Genomic DNA, 18,518 nt, shown 5'->3' with positions numbered 1-18,518 from the left:
TTCCCCATATCTGATTCCCCGCCTCTGTTTCCCTGCCTCTGATTCCCGGCCTCTGTTTCCCCATATCTGATTCCCCTCCTCTGATTCCCCAACTCTGATTCCCCGCCTCTGATTCCCCAGCTTTGATTCCCCGTCTTTTATTCCCGGCCTCTGATTCCCTGCCACTGATTCCCCGCCCCTGATTCCCCACCTCTGATTCCCCATATCTGATTCCCCGCCTCTGTTTCCCCACCTCTGATTCCCGGCCTCTTATTCCCAGCATCTGATTCCCGGCCACTGATTCCCTGCCTCTGATTCCCCGCCTCTGATTCCCCATCTCTGATTCCCCGCCTCTGATTCCCCGTGTCTGATTCCCTGCCTCTGATTCCCCGCCTCTGATTGCCCGCGTCTGATTCCCTGCCACTGATTCCCTGCCCCTGATTCCCCACCTCTGATTCCCCATATCTGATTCCCCGCCTCTGTTTCCCCAACTCTGTTTCCCTTCCTCTAATTCGCCAGCTATGATTCCCCGCCTCTGATTCCCTGCCACTGATTCCCTGCCCCTGATTCCCCACCTCTGATTCCCCATATATGATTCCCCGCCTCTGATTCCCCAACTCTGATTCCCCTCCTCTAATTCGCCAGCTATGATTCCCCGCCTCTTATTCCCTGCGTCTGATTCCCTGCCTCTGATTCCCAGCCTCTGATTCCCCTTCTCTGATTCACCACCTCTGAATCCCCACCTCTGATTCCCCATCTCTGATTCCGCACATCCGATTCCCTGCCTCTGATTCCCCGCCTCTGATTCCCCGCCTCTGATTCCCCGCCTCTGATTTCCCGCGTCTGAATCCCTGCCACTGATTCCCTGCCCCTGATTCCCCACCTCTGATTCCCCATCTCTGATTCCCCGCCTCTGTTTCCCCACCTCTGATTCCCCGCCTCTGTTTCTCCATATCTGATTCCCCGCCTCTGATTCCCCAACTCTGATTCCCCTCCTCTAATTCGCCAGCTATGATTCCCCGCCTCTGATTCCCTGCATCTGATTCCCTGCCTCTGATTCCCCGCCTCTGATTCCCCTTCTCTGATTCACCACCTCTGAATCCCCACCTCTGATTCCCCATCTCTGATTCCGCACATCCGATTCCCTGCCTCTGATTCCCCGCCTCTGATTCCCCGCCTCTGATTCCCTGCCTCTGATTCGCAACCTCTAATTCCCCACCTCTGATTCCCCATATCTGATTCCCCGCCTCTGTTTCCCTGCCTCTGATTCCCGGCCTCTGTTTCCCCATATCTGATTCCCGTCCTCTGATTCCCCAACTCTGATTCCCCGCCTCTGATTCCCCAGCTCTGATTCCCCGCCTTTTATTCCCGGCCTCTGATTCCCTGCCACTGATTCACCGCCCCTGATTCCCCACCTCTGATTCCCCATATCTGATTCCCCGCCTCTGTTTCCCCAGCTCTGATTCCCCACCTCTGATTCCCCAGCTCTTTCCTTGCCACTGATTCCCCGCCCCTGATTCCCCACCTCTGATTCCCCATATCTGATTCCCCGCCTCTGTTTCCCCAGCTCTGATTCCCTGCCTCTGATTCCCTGCCCTGATTCCCCATCTCTGTTTCACCGCCTTTGATTCGCCACCTCTGATTCCCCATATCTGATTCCCCGCCTCTGTTTCCCCGCCTCTGATTCCCTGCCTCTGATTCCCAACCTCTGATTCCACACCTCTGATTCCCCATATCTGATTCCCCGACTCTATTTCCCCATATCTGATTCCCCGCCTCTGATTCCCCAACTCTGATTCCCCGCCTCTGATTCCCCAGCTCTGATTCCCCGCCTCTGATTCCCGGCGTCCGATTCCCTGCCTCTGATTCCCCGCCTCTGATTCCCCATCTCTGATTCCCCGCCTCTGATTCCCCGTGTCTGATTCCCTTACTCTGATTCCCCGCCTCTGATTCCCCCCCTCTGATTCCCTGCCACTGATTCCCTGCCCCTGATTCCCCACTTCTGATTCCCCATATCTGATTCCCCGCCTGTTTCCCCGCCTCTGATTCCCCGCCTCTGATTCCCCATATCTGATTCCCTGCCTCTGATTCCCCAACTCTGATTCCCCGCCTCTGATTCCCCATATCTTATTCCCCGCCTCTGTTTCCCCCCCTCTGATTCCTAGCCTCTGATTCCCCATATCTGATTCCCCGCCTTTGATTCCCCATATCTGATTCCCCGCCTCATTTTCCCCATATCTGCTTCGCCGCCTCTGATTCCCCAACTCTGATTCCCCTCCTCTGATTCCCCAGCTCTGATTTCCCGCCTCTGATTTCCGGCATCCGATTCCCTGCCTCTGATTCCCCGCCTCTGATTCCCCATCTCTGATTCCCCGCCTCTGATTCCCCGTGTCTGATTCCCTGCATCTGATTCCCCGCCTCTGATTCCCCGCGTCTGATTCCCTGCCACTGATTCCCTGCCCCTGATTCCCCACCTCTGATTCCCCATATCTGATTTCCCGCCTCTGTTTCCCCGCCTCTGATTCCCCGCCTCTGTTTCCCCATATCTGATTCCCCGCCTCTGATTCCCCAACTCTGATTCCCCTCCTCTAATTCGCCAGCTATGATTCCCCGCCTTTGATTCCCTGCATCTGATTCCCTGCCTCTGATTCCCCGCCTCTGATTCCCCTTCTCTGATTCACCACCTCTTAATCCCCACCTCTGATTCCCCATCTCTGATTCCGCACATCCGATTCCCTGCCTCTGATTCCCCGCCTCTGATTCCCCGCCTCTGATTCCCTGCCTCTGATTCTTAACCTCTAATTCCCCACCTCTGATTCCCCAACTCTGATTCCCCGCCTCTGATTCTCCAGCTCTGATTCCCCGCCTTTTATTCCCGGCCACTGATTCCCTGCCACTGATTCCCCGCCCCTGATTCCCCACCTCTGATTCCCCATATCTGATTCCCCGCCTCTGTTTCCCCAGCTCTGAATCCCCACCTCTGATTCCCCAGCTCTGATTCCCTGCCACTGATTCCCCGCCCCTGATTCCCCACCTCTGATTCCCCATATCTGATTCCCCGCCTCTGTTTCCCCAGCTCTGATTTCCTGCCTCTGATTCCCTGCCCTGATTCCCCATCTCTGTTTCACCGCATTTGATTCGCCACCTCTGATTCACCATATCTGATTCCCCGCCTCTGTTTCCCCGCCTCTGATTCCCTGCCTCTGATTCCCAACCTCTGATTCCACACCTCTGATTCCCCATATCTGATTCCCTTCCTCTAATTCGCCAGCTATGATTCCCCGCCTCTGATTCCCTGCCACTGATTCCCTGCCCCTGATTCCCCACCTCTGATTCCCCATATATGATTCCCCGCCTCTGATTCCCCAACTCTGATTCCCCACCTCTAATTCGCCAGCTATGATTCCCCGCCTCTTATTCCCTGCGTCTGATTCCCTGCCTCTGATTCCCAGCCTCTGATTCCCCTTCTCTGATTCACCACCTCTGAATCCCCACCTCTGATTCCCCATCTCTGATTCCGCACATCCAATTCCCTGCCTCTTATTCCCCGCCTCTGATTCCCCGCCTCTGATTCCCAGCCTCTGATTCCCCGCCTCTGATTCCCCATATCTGATTCCCTGCCTCTGATTCCCCAACTCTGATTCCCCGCCTCTGATTCCCCAGCTCTGAATCCACGCCTCTGATTCCCCGCATCTGATTCCCTGCCTCTGATTCCCCGCCTTGATTCCCCATCTCTGATTCACAACCTCTGATTCCCCACCTCTTATTCCACATATCTGATTCCCCGCCTCTGTTTCCCCATATCTGATTCCCCGGCTCTGATTGCCCACCTCTATTCCCCACCTCTGATTCGCCAGCTCTGATTCGCCTCCTCTGATTCCCCGCATCTGATTCCCTGCCTCTGATTCCGCGCCTCTGATTCCCCATCTCTGATTCACCGCCCTTGATTCGCCACCTCTGATTCCCCATATCTGATTCACCACCTCTGTTTCCCCGCCTCTGATTCCCCGCCTCTGATTCTCCATATCTCATTCCCCGCCTCTTATTCCCCGCGTCTGATTCCCAGCCTCTGAATCCCCGTGTCTTATTTCCTGCCTCTGATTCCCCGCCTCTTATTCCCCATCTCTGATTCACCGCCTCTGATTCCCCACCTCTGATTCCCCGCGTCTGATTCCCTGCCTCTGATTCCCCGCCTCTGATTCCCCAGCTCTGATTCCCCGCCTCTGATTCCCCATCTCTGATTCCCCGCCTCTGATTCCCCATGTCTGATTCCCTGCCTCTGATTCCCCGCCTCTGATTCCCCGCCTCTGATTCCCTGCCACTGATTCCCTGCCCCTGATTCCCCACCTCTGATTCCCCATATCTGATTCCCCGCCTCTGTTTCCCCGCCTCTGATTCCCCGCCTCTGATTCCCCATATCTGATTCCCTGCCTCTGATTCCCCATCTCTGATTCCCCGCCTCTGATTCCCCAGCTCTGAATCCACGCCTCTGATTCCCCGCATCTGATTCCCTGCCTCTGATTCCCCGCCTTGATTCCCCATCTCTGATTCACAACCTCTGATTCCCCACCTCTTATTCCCCATATCTGATTCCCCGCCTCTGTTTCCCCATATCTGATTCCCCGGCTCTGATTGCCCACCTCTATTCCCCGCCTCTGATTCGCCAGCTCTGATTCGCCTCCTCTGATTCCCCGCATCTGATTCCCTGCCTCTGATTCCGCGCCACTGATTCCCCATCTCTGATTCACCGCCTTTGATTCGCCACCTCTGATTCCCCATATCTGATTCACGACCTCTGTTTCCCCGCCTCTGATTCCCCGCCTCTGATTCTCCATATCTCATTCCCCGCCTCTGATTCCCCGCGTCTGATTCCCAGCCTCTGAATCCCCGTGTCTGATTTCCTGCCTCTGATTCCCCGCCTCTTATTCCCCATCTCTGATTCACCGCCTCTGATTCCCCACCTCTGATTCCCCGCGTCTGATTCCCTGCCTCTGATTCCCCGCCTCTGATTCCCCAGCTCTGATTCCCCGCCTCTGATTCCCCATCTCTGATTCCCCGCCTCTGATTCCCCGTGTCTGATTCCCTGCCTCTGATTCCCCGCCTCTGATTCCCCGCCTCTGATTCCCTGCCACTGATTCCCTGCCCCTGATTCCCCACCGCTGATTCCCCATCTCTGATTCCCCGCCTCTGTTTCCCCACCTCTGATTCCCCGCCTCTGTTTCCCCATATCTGATTCCCCGCCTCTGATTCCCCAACTCTGATTCCCCTCCTCTAATTCGCCAGCTATGATTCCCCGCCTCTGATTCCCTGCATCTGATTCCCTGCCTCTGATTCCCCGCCTCTGATTCCCCTTCTCTGATTCACCACCTCTGAATCCCCACCTCTGATTCCCCATCTCTGATTCCGCACATCCGATTCCCTGCCTCTGATTCCCCGCCTCTGATTCCCCGCCTCTGATTCCCTGCCTCTGATTCGCAACCTCTAATTCCCCACCTCTGATTCCCCATATCTGATTCCCCGCCTCTGTTTCCCTGCCTCTGATTCCCGGCCTCTGTTTCCCCATATCTGATTCCCCTCCTCTTATTCCCCAACTCTGATTCCCCGCCTCTGATTCCCCAGCTCTGATTCCCCGCCTTTTATTCCCGGCCTCTGATTCCCTGCCACTGATTCCCCGCCCCTGATTCCCCACCTCTGATTCCCCATATCTGATTCCCCGCCTCTGTTTCCCCAGCTCTGATTCCCCACCTCTGATTCCCCAGCTCTTTCCTTGCCACTGATTCCCCGCCCCTGATTCCCCACCTCTGATTCCCCATATCTGATTCCCCGCCTCTGTTTCCCCAGCTCTGATTCCCTGCCTCTGATTCCCTGCCCTGATTCCCCATCTCTGTTTCACCGCCTTTGATTCGCCACCTCTGATTCCCCATATCTGATTCCCCGCCTCTGTTTCCCCGCCTCTGATTCCCTGCCTCTGATTCCCAACCTCTGATTCCACACCTCTGATTCCCCATATCTGATTCCCCGACTCTATTTCCCCATATCTGATTCCCCGCCTCTGATTCCCCAACTCTGATTCCCCGCCTCTGATTCCCCAGCTCTGATTCCCCGACTCTGATTCCCGGCGTCCGATTCCCTGCCTCTGATTCCCCGCCTCCGATTCCCCATCTCTGATTCCCCGCCTCTGATTCTCCGTGTCTGATTCCCTTACTCTGATTCCCCGCCTCTGATTCCCCCCTCTGATTCCCTGCCACTGATTCCCTGCCCCTGATTCCCCACTTCTGATTCGCCATATCTGATTCCCCGCCTGTTTCCCCAGCTCTGAATCCCCACCTCTGATTCCCCAGCTCTGATTCCCTGCCACTGATTCCCCGCCCCTGATTCCCCACCTCTGATTCCCCATATCTGATTCCCCGCCTCTGTTTCCCCAGCTCTGATTTCCTGCCTCTGATTCCCTGCCCTGATTCCCCATCTCTGTTTCACCGCCTTTGATTCGCCACCTCTGATTCACCATATCTGATTCCCCGCCTCTGTTTCCCCGCCTCTGATTCCCTGCCTCTGATTCCCAACCTCTGATTCCACACCTCTGATTCCCCATATCTGATTCCCTTCCTCTAATTCGCCAGCTATGATTCCCCGCCTCTGATTCCCTGCCACTGATTCCCTGCCCCTGATTCCCCACCTCTGATTCCCCATATATGATTCCCCGCCTCTGATTCCCCAACTCTGATTCCCCACCTCTAATTCGCCAGCTATGATTCCCCGCCTCTTATTCCCTGCGTCTGATTCCCTGCCTCTGATTCCCAGCCTCTGATTCCCCTTCTCTGATTCACCACCTCTGAATCCCCACCTCTGATTCCCCATCTCTGATTCCGCACATCCAATTCCCTGCCTCTTATTCCCCGCCTCTGATTCCCCGCCTCTGATTCCCCGCCTCTGATTCCCCGCCTCTGATTCCCCATATCTGATTCCCTGCCTCTGATTCCCCAACTCTGATTCCCCGCCTCTGATTCCCCAGCTCTGAATCCACGCCTCTGATTCCCCGCATCTGATTCCCTGCCTCTGATTCCCCGCCTTGATTCCCCATCTCTGATTCACAACCTCTGATTCCCCACCTCTTATTCCACATATCTGATTCCCCGCCTCTGTTTCCCCATATCTGATTCCCCGGCTCTGATTGCCCACCTCTATTCCCCGCCTCTGATTCGCCAGCTCTGATTCGCCTCCTCTGATTCCCCGCATCTGATTCCCTGCCTCTGATTCCGCGCCTCTGATTCCCCATCTCTGATTCACCGCCCTTGATTCGCCACCTCTGATTCACCACCTCTGTTTCCCTGCCACTGATTCCCCGCCCCTGATTCCCCACCTCTGATACCCCATATCTGATTCCCCGCCTCTGTTTCCCCGCCTCTGATTCCCCACCTCTGATTCCCCATATCTGATTCCCTGCCTCTGATTCCCCAACTCTGATTCCCCGCCTCTGATTCCCCAGCTCTGATTCCCCGCCTCTGATTCCCCACCTCTGATCCAACATATCTGATTCTCCGCCTCTGTTTCCCCGCCTCTGATTCCCCACCTCTGATTCCCCATATCTGATTCCCCGCCTATGATTCCCCACCTTTGATTCCCCGCCTCTGATTCGCCAGCTATGATTCCCCTCCTCTGGTTCCCCGCATCTGATTCCCCGCCTCTGATTCCCCGTGTCTGACCCTGCCTCTGATTCCACGCCTTTGATTCCCCATCTCTGATTCACCACCTCTGATTCCCCACCTCTGATTCCCCATCTCTGATTCTGCACATCCGATTCCCTGCCTCTGATTCCCCGCCTCTGATTCCCCGCCTCTGATTCCCTGCCTCTGATTCGCAACCTGTTATTCCCCACCTCTGAATCCCCATATCTGATTCCCCGCCTCTGTTTCCATGCCTCTGATTCCCCGCCTCTGTTTCCCCATATCTGATTCTCCGCCTCTGTTTCACCGCCTCTGATTGGCACCTCTGATACCCCGCCTCTGATTTCCCATCTCTAATTCATCACATCTGATTCCCCACCTCTGCTTCCCCATCTCTGATTCTCTACCTCTGATTCGCAACCTCTGATTCCGAATATCTGATTCACCGCCTCTGTTTCCCCGCTTCTGATTCCCCGCCTCTGATTCCCCATATCTGATTCCCCGCCTCTGATTCCCCATCTCTGATTCCCGGTCTCTGATTCCCCACCTCTGTTTCCCGGCCTCTCATTCCCCATCCCTGATTCACCGCCTCTGATTCCCAGTGTCTGATTCCCTGCCTCTGATTCCCCGCCTCTGAATCCCCTCCTCTGATTCCCTGCCACTGATTCCCCGCCCCTGATTCCCCACCTCTGATACCCCATATCTGATTCCCCGCCTCTGTTTCCCCGCCTCTGATTCCCCACCTCTGATTTCCCATATCTGATTCCACGCCTCTGATTCCCCATCTCTGATTCACCGCCTTTGGTTCGCCACCTCTGATTCCCCATATCTGATTCCCCACCTCTGTTTCCCCGCCTCTGATTCCCCGCCTCTGATTCTCCATATCTCATTCCCCGCCTCTGAATCCCCCTCTCTGATTCCCGGACTCTGATTCCCCACCTCTGATTCCCGGCCTCTTATTCCCAGCATTTGATTCCCGGCCTCTGATTCCCGGCCTCTGATTCCCCGCTTCTGATTCTGATTCCCTGCCTCTGATTCCCCATCTCTGATTCCGCACATCTGATTCCCTGCCTCTGATTCCCCGCCTCTGATTCCCCATATCTGATTCCCCGCCTCTGTTTCCCCGCCTCTGATTCCCCGCCTCTGTTTCCCCATATCTAATTCCCCACCTCTGATGCCCCAACTCTGATTCCCCGCCTCTGATTCCCCAGCTCTGATTCCCCACCTCTGATTCCCTGCATCCGATTCCCCATGTCTGATTCCCCGCCTCTGTTTCCCCGCCTCTGATTCCCCGCCTCTGTTTCCCCATATCTGATTCCCCGCCTCTGATTCCCCAGCTCTGATTCCCTGCCTCTGATTCCCCGCGTTCCATTCCCTGCCTCTGATTCCCCGCCTGTGATTCCCCATCTCTGATTCACAACCTCTGATTCCCCACCTCTGATTCCCCATATCTAATTCCCCGCCTCTGTTTGCCCGCCTCTGATTCCCTGCCTCTGATTCCCCGCCTCTGATTCCCCATCTCTGATTCCCCACCTCTGATTCCCCGTGTCTGATTCCCTGCCTCTGAATCCCCGCCTCTGATTCCCCGCGTCTGATTCCCTGCCACTGATTCCCCACCACTGATTCCCCACCTCTGATTCCCCATATCTGATTCCCCATATCTGATTCCCCGCCTCTGATTCCCCATATCTGATTCCCCGCCTCATTTTCCCCATATCTGCTTCGCCGCCTCTGAATCCCCAACTCTGATTCCCCGCCTCTGATTCCCCAGCTCTGATTTCCCGCCTCTGATTTCCGGCATCCGATTCCCTGCCTCTGATTCCCCGCCTCTGATTCCCCATCTCTGATTCCCCGCCTATGATTCCCCGCCTCTGTTTCCCCGCCTCTGATTCCCCGCCTCTGTTTCCCCATATCTGATTCCCCACCTCTGATTCCCCAACTTTGATTCCCCTCCTCTAATTCGCCAGCTATGATTCCCCGCCTCTGATTCCCTGCGTCTGATTCCCTGCCTCTGATTCCCCTTCTCTGATTCACCACCTCTGAATCCCCACCTCTGATTCCCCATCTCTGAATCCGCACATCCGATTCCCTGCCTCTGATTCCCCGCCTCTGATTCCCAGCCTCTGATTCCCTGCCTCTGATTCGCAACCTCTAATTCCCCACCTCTGATTCCCCATATCTGATTCCCCGCCTCTGTTTCCCTGCCTCTGATTCCCGGCCTCTGATTCCCCAGCTCTGATTCCCCGCCTTTTATTCACGGCCTCTGATTCCCTGCCACTGATTCCCCGCCCCTGATTCCCCACCTCTGATTCCCCATATCTGATTCCCCGCCTCTGTTTCCCCAGCTCTGATTCCCCACCTCTGATTCCCCAGCTCTGATTCCCTGCCACTGATTCCCCGCCCCTGATTCCCCACCTCTGATTCCCCATATCTGATTCCCCGCCTCTGTTTCCCCAGCTCTGATTCCCTGCCTCTGATTCCCTGCCCTGATTCCCCATCTCTGTTTCACCGCCTTTGATTCGCCACCTCTGATTCCCCATATCTGATTCCCCGCCTCTGTTTCCCCGCCTCTGATTCCCTGCCTCTGATTCCCTGACCTGATTCCCCATCTCTGTTTCACCGCCTTTGATTCGCCACCTCTGATTCCCCATATCTGATTCCCCGCCTCTGTTTCCCCGCCTCTGATTCCCTGCCTCTGATTCCCAACCTCTGATTCCACACCTCTCATTCCCCATATCTGATTCCCCGCCTCTATTTCCCCATATCTGATTCCCCGCCTCTGATTCCCCAACTCTGATTCCCCGCCTCTGATTCCCAAGCTCTGATTCCGCGCCTCTGATTCCCGGCGTCCGACTCCCTGCCTCTGATTCCCCGCCTCTGATTCCCCATCTCTGATTCCCCGCCTCTGATTCCCCGTGTCTGATTCCCTGCCTCTGATTCCCCGCCTCTGATTCCCAGCCTCTGATTCCCTGCCACTGATTCCCTGCCCCTGATTCCCCACTTCTGATTCCCCATATCTGATTCTCCGCCTCTGTTTCCCCGCCTCTGATTCCCCGCCTCTGTTTCCCCATATCTGACTCCCTGCCTCTGATTCCCCAACTCTGATTCCCAGCCTCTGATTCCCCGCCTCTGTTTCCCCATATCTGATTCCCCACCTCTGATTCCCCAACTTTGATTCCCCTCCTCTAATTCGCCAGCTATGATTCCCCGCCTCTGATTCCCTGCGTCTGATTCCCTGCCTCTGATTCCCCTTCTCTGATTCACCACCTCTGAATCCCCACCTCTGATTCCCCATCTCTGAATCCGCACATCCGATTCCCTGCCTCTGATTCCCCGCCTCTGATTCCCAGCCTCTGATTCCCCATCTCTGATTCGCAACCTCTAATTCCCCACCTCTGATTCCCCATATCTGATTCCCCGCCTCTGTTTCCCTGCCTCTGATTCCCGGCCTCTGATTCCCCAGCTCTGATTCCCCGCCTTTTATTCACGGCCTCTGATTCCCTGCCACTGATTCCCCGCCCCTGATTCCCCACCTCTGATTCCCCATATCTGATTCCCCGCCTCTGTTTCCCCAGCTCTGATTCCCCACCTCTGATTCCCCAGCTCTGATTCCCTGCCACTGATTCCCCGCCCCTGATTCCCCACCTCTGATTCCCCATATCTGATTCCCCGCCTCTGTTTCCCCAGCTCTGATTCCCTGCCTCTGATTCCCTGCCCTGATTCCCCATCTCTGTTTCACCGCCTTTGATTCGCCACCTCTGATTCCCCATATCTGATTCCCCGCCTCTGTTTCCCCGCCTCTGATTCCCTGCCTCTGATTCCCTGACCTGATTCCCCATCTCTGTTTCACCGCCTTTGATTCGCCACCTCTGATTCCCCATATCTGATTCCCCGCCTCTGTTTCCCCGCCTCTGATTCCCTGCCTCTGATTCCCAACCTCTGATTCCACACCTCTCATTCCCCATATCTGATTCCCCGCCTCTATTTCCCCATATCTGATTCCCCGCCTCTGATTCCCCAACTCTGATTCCCCGCCTCTGATTCCCAAGCTCTGATTCCGCGCCTCTGATTCCCGGCGTCCGACTCCCTGCCTCTGATTCCCCGCCTCTGATTCCCCATCTCTGATTCCCCGCCTCTGATTCCCCGTGTCTGATTCCCTGCCTCTGATTCCCCGCCTCTGATTCCCAGCCTCTGATTCCCTGCCACTGATTCCCTGCCCCTGATTCCCCACTTCTGATTCCCCATATCTGATTCTCCGCCTCTGTTTCCCCGCCTCTGATTCCCCACCTCTGTTTCCCCATATCTGACTCCCTGCCTCTGATTCCCCAACTCTGATTCCCAGCCTCTGATTCCCCAGCTCTGAATCCCCGCCTCTGATTCCCCGCGTCCGATTCCCTGCCTCTGATTCCCCGCCTTGATTTCCCATCTCTGATTTACAACCTCTGATTCCCCACCTCTGATTCCCCATATCTGATTCCCCGCCTCTGTTTCCCAGCCTCTGATTCCCCGCCTCTGATTCCCCATATCTGATTCCCCGGCTCTGATTGCCCACCTCTGATTCCCCGCCTCTGATTCGCCAGCTCTGATTCCCCGCCTCTGATTCCCCGTATCTGATTCCCTGCCTCTGATTCCCCGCCTCTGATTCCCCATCTCTGATTCACCGCCTTTGATTCGCCACCTCTGATTCCCCATATCTGATTCCCCACCTCTGTTTCCCCGCCTCTGATTCCCCGCCTCTGATTCTCCATATCTCATTCCCCGCCTCTGAATCCCCATCTCTGATTCCGGGACTCTGATTCCCCACCTCTGATTCCCGGCCTCTTATTCCCAGCATTTGATTCCCGGCCTCTGATTCCCGGCCTCTGATTCCCCTCTTCTGATTCTGATTCCCTGCCTGTGATTCCCCATCTCTGATTCCGCACATCTGATTCCCTGCCTCTGATTCGCCACCTCTGATTCCCCATATCTGATTCCCCGCCTCTGTTTCCCCGCCTCTGATTCCCCGCCTCTGTTTCCCCATATCTAATTCCCCACCTCTGATGCCCCAACTCTGATTCCCCGCCTCTGATTCCCCAGCTCTGATTCCCAACCTCTGATTCCCTGCATCCGATTCCCCATGTCTGATTCCCCGCCTCTGTTTCCCCGCCTCTGATTCCCCGCCTCTGTTTCCCCATATCTGATTCCCCGCCTCTGATTCCCCAGCTCTGATTCCCTGCCTCTGATTCCCCGCGTTCCATTCCCTGCCTCTGATTCCCCGCCTGTGATTCCCGATCTCTGATTCACCACCTCTGATTCCCCACCTCTGATTCCCCATATCTAATTCCCCGCCTCTGTTTGCCCGCCTCTGATTCCCCGCCTCTGTTTCCCCATATCTGATTCCCCGCCTCTGAATCCCCAACTCTGATTCCCTGCCTCTGATTCACCAGCTCTGATTCCCCGCCTTTGATTCCCCCCGTCTGATCTCCAGCCTCTGAATCCCCGTGTCTGATTTCCTGCCTCTGATTCCCCGCCTCTGATTCCCCATCTCTGATTCACCGCCTCTGATTCCCCACCTCTGATTCCCCATTTCTGATTCCGCACATCCGATTCCCTGCCTCTGATTCCCCGACTCTGATTCCCCACCTCTGATTCCCCAGCTCTTATTCCCCGCCTCTGATTCCCCGCGTCTGATTCCCTGCCTCTGATTCCCCGCCTCTGATTCCCCATCTCTGATTCCCCACCTCTGATTCCCCGTGTCTGATTCCCTGCCTCTGATTCCCCGCCGCTGATTCCCCGCCTCTGATTCCCTGCCACTGATTCCCCGCCCCTGATTCCCCACCTCTGATTCCCCATATCTTATTCCCCGCCTCTGTTTCCCCCCCTCTGATTCCCAGCCTCTGATTCCCCATATCTGATTCCCTGCCTCTGATTCCCCATATCTGATTCCCCGCCTCTATTTCCCCATATCTGCTTCGCCGCCTCTGATTCCCCAACTCTGATTCCCCGCCTCTGATTCCCCAGCTCTGATTTCCCGCCTCTGATTCCCGGCATCCGATTCCCTGCCTCTGATTCCCCGCCTCTGATTCCCCATATATGATTCCCCGGCTCTGATTGCCCACCTCTGATTCCCCGCCTTGATTCGCCAGCTCTGATTCCCCGCCTCTGAATCCCCGCATCTGATTCCCTGCCTCTGATTCCCCGCCTCTGATTCCCCATCTCTGATTCACCGCCTTTGATTCGCCACCTCTGATTCCCCATATCTGAATCCCCACCTCTGTTTCCCCGCCTCTGATTCCCCGCCTCTGATTCTCCATATCTCATTCCCCGCCTCTGAATCCCCATCTCTGATTCCCGGACTCTGATTCCCCACCTCTTATTCCCGGCCTCTTATTCCCAGCATCTGATTCCCGGCCTCTGATTCCCGGCCTCTGATTCCCCGCTTCTGATTCTGATACCCTGCCTCTGATTCCCCATCTCTGATTCCGCACATCTGATTCCCTGCCTCTGATTCCCCACCTCTGATTCCCCATATCTGATTCCCCGCCTCTGTTTCCCCGCCTCTGATTCCCCGCCTCTGTTTCCCCATATCTAATTCCCCACCTCTGATGCCCCAACTCTGATTCCCCGCATCTGATTCCCCATATCTGATTCCCCGCCTCATTTTCCCCATATCTGCTTCGCCGCCTCTGATTCCCCAACTCTGATTCCCCGCCTTTGATTCCCCAGCTCTGATTTCCCGCCTCTGATTTCCGGCATCCGATTCCCTGCCTCTGATTCCCCGCCTCTGATTCCCCATCTCTGATTCCCCGCCTATGATTCCCCGCCTCTGTTTCCCCGCCTCTGATTCCCCGCCTCTGTTTCCCCATATCTGATTCCCCGCCTCTGATTCCCCAACTTTGATTCCCCTCCTCTAATTCGCCAGCTATGATTCCCCGCCTCTGATTCCCTGCGTCTGATTCCCTGCCTCTGATTCCCCTTCTCTGATTCACCACCTCTGAATCCCCACCTCTGATTCCCCATCTCTGATTCCCCAGCTCTGATTCCCCGCCTTTTATTCCCGGCCTCTGATTCCCTGCCACTGATTCCCCGCCCCTGATTCCCCACCTCTGATTCCCCATATCTGATTCCCCGCCTCTGTTTCCCCAGCTCTGATTCCCCACCTCTGATTCCCCAGCTCTGATTCCCTGCCACTGATTCCCCGCCCCTGATTCCCCACCTCTGATTCCCCATATCTGATTCCCCGCCTCTGTTTCCCCAGCTCTGATTCCCCACCTCTGTTTCCCCAGCTCTGATTCCCTGCCTCTGATTCCCTGCCCTGATTCCCCATCTCTGTTTCACCGCCTTTGATTCGCCACCTCTGATTCCCCATATCTGATTCCCCGCCTCTGTTTCCCCGCCTCTGATTCCCTGCATCTGATTCCCAACCTCTGATTCCACACCTCTCATTCCCCATATCTGATTCCCCGCCTCTATTTCCCCATATCTGATTCCCCGCCTCTGATTCCCCAACTCTGATTCCACGCCTCTGATTCCCCAGCTCTGATTCCCCGCCTCTGATTCCCGGCGTCCGATTCCCTGCCTCTGATTCCCCGCCTCTGATTCCCCATCTCTGATTCCCAGCCTCTGATTCCCCGTGTCTGATTCCCTGCCTCTGATTCCCGGCCTCTGATTCCCCGCCTCTGATTCCCTGCCACTGATTCCCTGCCCCTGATTCCCCACTTCTGATTCCCCATATCTGATACCCCGCCTCTGTTTCCCCGCCTCTGATTCCCCGCCTCTGGTTCCCCATATCTGATTCCCTGCCTCTGATTCCCCAACTCTGATTCCCCGCCTCTGATTCCCCAGCTTGAATCCCCGCCTCTGATTCCCCGTGTCAGATTCCCTGCCTCTGATTCCCCGCCTTGATTCCCCATCTCTGATTTACAACCTCTGATTCCCCACCTCTGATTCCCCATATCTGATTCTCCGCCTCTGTTTCCCCGCCTCTGATTCCCCACCTCTGATTCCCGGCCTCTTATTCCCAGCATTTGATTCCCGGCCTCTGATTCCCGGCCTCTGATTCCCCGCTTCTGATTCTGATTCCCTGCCTCTGATTCCCCATCTCTGATTCCGCACATCTGATTCCCTGCCTCTGATTCCCCACCTCTGATTCCCCATATCTGATTCCCCGCCTCTGTTTCCCCGCCTCTGATTCCCCGCCTCTGTTTCCCCATATCTAATTCCCCACCTCTGATGCCCCAACTCTGATTCCCCGCCTCTGATTCCCCAGCTCTGATTCCCCAGCTCTGATTCCCTGCATCCGATTCCCCATGTCTGATTTCCCGCCTCTGTTTCCCCGCCTCTGATTCCCCCCCTCTTTCCCCATCTGATTCCCCGCCTCTGATTCCCCAGCTCTGATTCCCTGCCTCTGATTCCCCGCGTTCCATTCCCTGCCTCTGATTCCCCGCCTGTGATTCCCCATAACTGATTCACCACCTCTGATTCCCCACCTCTGATTCCCCATATCTAATTCCCCGCCTCTGTTTGCCCGCCTCTGATTCCCTGCCTCTGATTCCCCGCCTCTGATTCCCCATCTCTGATTCCCCACCTCTGATTCCCCGTGTCTGATTCCCTGCATCTGAATCCCCGCCTCTGATTCCCCGCCTCTGATTCCCTGCCACTGATTCCCCACCACTGATTCCCCACCTCTGATTCCCCATATCTTATTCCCCGCCTCTGTTTCCCCCGCTCTGATTCCCAGCCTCTGATTCCCCATATCTGATTCCCCGCCTCTGATTCCCCATATCTGATTCCCCGCCTCATTTTCCCCATATCTGCTTCGCCGCCTCTGATTCCCCAACTCTGATTCCCCGCCTCTGATTCCCCAGCTCTGATTTCCCGCCTCTGATTTCCGGCATCCGATTCCCTGCCTCTGATTCCCCGCCTCTGATTCCCCATCTCTGATTCCCCGCCTATGATTCCCCGCCTCTGTTTCCCCGCCTCTGATTCCCCGCCTCTGTTTCCCCATATCTGATTCCCCGCCTCTGATTACCCAACTTTGATTCCCCTCCTCTAATTCGCCAGCTATGATTCCCCGCCTCTGATTCCCTGCGTCTGATTCCCTGCCTCTGATTCCCCTTCTCTGATTAACCACCTCTGAATCCCCACCTCTGATTCCCCATCTCTGATTCCGCACATCCGATTCCCTGCCTCTGATTCCCCACCTCTGATTCCCCGCCTCTGATTCCCTGCCTCTGATTCGCAACCTCTAATTCCCCACCTCTGATTCCCCATATCTGATTCCCCGCCTCTGTTTCCCTGCCTCTGATTCCCGGCCTCTGATTCCCCAGCTCTGATTCCCCGCCTTTTATTCCCGGCCTCTGATTCCCTGCCACTGATTCCCCGCCCCTGATTCCCCACCTCTGATTCCCCATATCTGATTCCCCGCCTCTGTTTCCCCAGCTCTGATTCCCCACCTCTGATTCCCCAGCTCTGATTCCCTGCCACTGATTCCCCGCCCCTGATTCCCCACCTCTGATTCCCCACATCTGATTCCCCGCCTCTGTTTCCCCAGCTCTGATTCCCTGCCTCTGATTCCCTGCCCTGATTCCCCATCTCTGTTTCACCGCCTTTGATTCGCCACCTCTGATTCCCCATATCTGATTCCCCACCTCTGTTTCCCCGCCTCTGATTCCCTGCCTCTGATTCCCAACCTCTGATTCCACACCTCTCATTCCCCATATCTGATTCCCCGCCTCTATTTCCCCATATCTGATTCCCCGCCTCTGATTCCCCAACTCTGATTCCCCGCCTCTGATTCCCCAGCTCTGATTCCCCACCTCTGATTCCCGGCGTCCGATTCCCTGCCTCTGATTCCCCGCCTCTGATTCCCCATCTCTGATTCCCCGCCTCTGATTCCCCGTGTCTGATTCCCTGCCTCTGATTCCCCGCCTCTGATTCCCCGCCTCTGATTCCCTGCCACTGATTCCCTGCCCCTGATTCCCCACTTCTGATTCCCCATATCTGATTCCCCGCCTCTGTATCCCCGCCTCTGATTCCCCGCCTCTGTTTCCCCATATCTGATTCCCTGCCTCTGATTCCCCAACTCTGATTCCCAGCCTCTGATTCCCCAGCTCTGAATCCCCGCATCTGATACCCCGCATCTGATTCCCTGCCTCTGATTCCCCGCCTTGATTCCCCATCTCTGATTTACAACCTCTGATTCCCCACCTCTGATTCCCCATATCTGATTCCCCGCCTCTGTTTCCCCGACTCTGATTCCCCGCCTCTGATTCCCCATATCTGATTCCCCGGCTCTGATTGCCCACCTCAGATTCCCCGCCTCTGATTCGCCAGCTCTGATTCCCCGCCTCTGATTCCCCGCATCTGATTCCCTGCCTCTGATTCCCCGCCTCTGATTCCATATATCTGATTCACCGCCTTTGATTCGCCACCTCTGATTCCCCATATCTGATTCCCCACCTCTGTTTCCCCGCCTCTGATTCCCCGCCTCTGATTCTCCATATCTCATTCCCCGCCTCTGAATCCCCATCTCTGATTCCCGGACTCTGATTCCCCACCTCTGATTCCCGGCCTCTTATTCCCAGCATTTGATTCCCGGCCTCTGATTCCCGGCCTCTGATTCCCCGCTTCTGATTCTGATTCCCTGCCTCTGATTCCCCATCTCTGATTCCGCACATCTGATTCCCTGCCTCTGATTCCCCACCTCTGATTCACCATATCTGATTCCCCACCTCTGATGCCCCAACTCTGATTCCCCGCCTCTGATTCCCCAGCTCTGATTCCCCACCTCTGATTCCCTGCATCCGATTCCCCATGTCTGATTCACCGCCTCTGTTTCCCCGCCTCTGATTCCCCGCCTCTGTTTCCCCATATCTGATTCCCCGCCTCTGATTC

Source organism: Narcine bancroftii, chromosome 8, assembly GCF_036971445.1.
Source record: "Narcine bancroftii isolate sNarBan1 chromosome 8, sNarBan1.hap1, whole genome shotgun sequence".
Lineage (NCBI taxonomy): Eukaryota > Metazoa > Chordata > Chondrichthyes > Torpediniformes > Narcinidae > Narcine > Narcine bancroftii.
This window is presented reverse-complemented; position numbering follows the sequence as displayed.